This window comes from Haplochromis burtoni, unplaced genomic scaffold, assembly GCF_018398535.1.
Source record: "Haplochromis burtoni strain Fernald_Lab_line unplaced genomic scaffold, NCSU_Asbu1 Contig_1723, whole genome shotgun sequence".
Taxonomy (NCBI): domain Eukaryota; kingdom Metazoa; phylum Chordata; class Actinopteri; order Cichliformes; family Cichlidae; genus Haplochromis; species Haplochromis burtoni.
The window spans coordinates 4,831-7,830 of NW_024584084.1; the positions used below are offsets into that span (position 1 = coordinate 4,831).

General features: G+C 44.0%; 1 protein-coding gene across 3 annotated transcripts in view; it reads right to left on the reverse strand.

The window, feature by feature from the left end:
* LOC102311491 (deoxynucleoside triphosphate triphosphohydrolase SAMHD1) overlaps positions 1 to 3,000 on the reverse strand; it is a 16,985-nt gene that overhangs the window by 4,776 nt on the left and 9,209 nt on the right. The window lies entirely within an intron of this gene.

Genomic DNA, 3,000 nt, shown 5'->3' on the forward strand with positions numbered 1-3,000 from the left:
CACACACACACACACACACACACACACACACACACACACAGAAAAGTATAAATAAAGCACGCAGACAGTGATAAGACGCAGGTCTTGCGTTCCATGACTGCCCTCGCGAGCGAAAGACAGCTGCAGTGTTAGTGTTTTCTAACTCAGGTGTCTCAAGCTGAAGAACTGCGGGGTGATTCTTAGAAATCCCCTGTCAGCCATCAATGTTGTTTCCAACATGGTAATCTGGATCCAAGACAGCTTTTTTCAAGTCAGTCAAACCAAACAGAAAACAATGAGTGGTGAAGAAAATTATAACCATACTGACAATACCATTAGTGCTACAGGTTGACACTGCTTAGTATGTTGTCAACATCTATGACAACCTTAGATATTAAGGTTGTCATAGATGATATTAAGCCTCATAGTGCAGGAATATGAGGTGAGGCGCACACTGAGGGCAGTGAACCCCAGGAAGGCCGCCGGACCAGATGGGGTAACCGCAAAGGTCCTAAAAGAGTGTGCAGACCAGCTGGCTGGGGTCTTCACTAAGATCTTCAACACTTCACTGTCCCAGTCCTGCATCCCGCCGTGCCTTAAGTCAGCCACAATTGTCCCACTGCCAAAGCGTACCAACATTAGCAGCCCCAACGACTACTGACCAGTTGCTCTAACACCTGTTATAATGAAGTGCTTCGAGAAACTGGTCCGACGTCCTGCCTGCCACCCACACTCGACCCGCTCCAGTTTGCATATAGAGCTAACAGATCAACTGAAGATGCCATTGCTACAACGCTCCACACCACCATCTCACACCTGGAAGTGCAGGGCCATTACGCCAGACTGCTCTTTGTTGACTTTAGCTCTGCTTTCAATACGATACTCCCGGACAGACTAATAGTTAAACTGCTGGAAATCGGACTTCCTTCTACCACCAGCTGCTGGATCAGAGACTTCCTCTCAGACCGTGTACAGAGAGTTAGAGTGGGGCCTCATCTTTCCTCAGCCCTCAGCCTCAACACCGGCTCTCCACAAGGCTGTGTACTGAGTCCCCTACTGTACACTCTGTACACACATGACTGTGTTAGTTCCCACCCAGACAACACAGTCATCAAGTTTGCAGATGATACCACCGTGGTGGGGCTCATCTCAGGGGGAGATGAGATGGCATACAGAGCTGAAGTTCATAGGCTGTCAGATTGGTGTGTAGATAACAACCTGGACCTCAATACCACCAAGACAAAAGAACTGGTAGTTGACTTCAGAAGGAGGAAGTCTGAGCTGCAGCCTGTCAGCATCAACGGGTAGTGTGTGGAAAGGGTCTCCAGTTTCAAGTTTCTGGGTGTGCACATAGACACAGACCTCCAATGGAGCTCTAACACCTCTGCGGTCTTAAAGAAGGCCCAACAGCATCTCCACTTTCTGAGAATCCTCAGAAATATGGACCTGAAGAAGGAGCTGCTGACCGTCTTCTACCGCTGCTCCATTGAAAGTGTGCTGACATATTGCATCGGTGTGTGGTTCTCCAGCTGCACCACAGCACACAGAAAGGCACTCCAGAGGGTCATCAATATGGCCCAAAAAATCATTGGACATCCTCTTCCCTCCCTGAAGGACCTGTACAGCACTCGCTGTCTCAAGAGGGCATGTAGCATCCTACGGGACTGTATACACCCAGAACATCGGGTGTTTAAGCTGCTGCCGTCTGGCAGGAGGTTCAGGCTGCTGAGGTCCCGAACAAACAGACTCAAGGACAGCTTTTACAGCAGGACAATAGCCCTGATCAATGCAAATAGCTGACCTGATTGGCTACCTCCCTGGACTTTTTTAGGGGGGAGGTAGCAATGTTTAAAACAATAACAATAATAATATTTATATTTATAACAAGGCGCAATAATAATTAATGTGCAATAATAACAGTGTGCAATACACATACACTTATTCTTCTTTTTCTATTTACTAAGTTAATATACTGTGTTGTGTTGTTTGTTGCGTTGTGATGTGTCATATCGTGTCGTGTTGTGTTATATGTAGTGCCGACGTAGGACAGTTTTCCAATTTCATTGTACTACTGTACTATGTATGACTGTGCAATGACAATAAAGAGTTATCTCTCTTATCTCTCTCTAAATAGTTATCTCTTATCTTTATACAACATGCCACATTCACCCACTTTCTCTAAACTGCAATTCCTAACTACAATCATACACATTGACACTCTTGCAGACTGGAGGAGCCAGGGCTTGAACCACTAGTCTTCCAATCAGTAGGTGACCTGCTCTACCTCTTGAGCTACAGCCTCCCACTGGAAAAAATGAGTCAACCATTACACTGACAAACATGTCAAATCTGCATTTGAAAGGTTGGCCACACATGGCCCACTTTATATAATTTTCTGTTTGTTACTTATTATATGTTATTCCTGTCTGACTATTTATATTTTTTTTCTGCACAGTTGGGGTGGAGCACCCACAATTTTGTTGTACATGTAAAGTGACACTAAAGAGCTATTCTATTCTATTCTATTTTTAAAAGGACACATCTCCTATTTTTAATACATGAACCTGATAGTCCACAGTGACACAAAATTATATTGTTTGGTCCACTGGATTAACACGAAGGCAATATTCATTATTATTCTGTTGTTTTCATGAATCATTTTCATTACCCAAGCACATTTTTACTCAGGGTGATGGTACTCACAATAAGCTCATAGTTAAACTCGGAGTTTATTAAAATAGCTTTCTACAGATGGTCCTGTTTCCTCATGTTACTGTTCAGCTTTTCCTTATCATGCTTATCTCCACAGCATTTTCCTTTTAACAACCTATTTTATTTTTATTAGAGCTATTTTTTCCGTTTCGTCCTGTATTTGGATCCTGTTTTTGCTAACATACGTATACACTCACACTCTCATTACACATACATATAGGATCTTGGGGGTGGGCACGATACACGGAGTCCAAATTACCATCAGGGTGTACACCTCACCCCTGGCGTCGTTGCCCACCTCTCAATTTT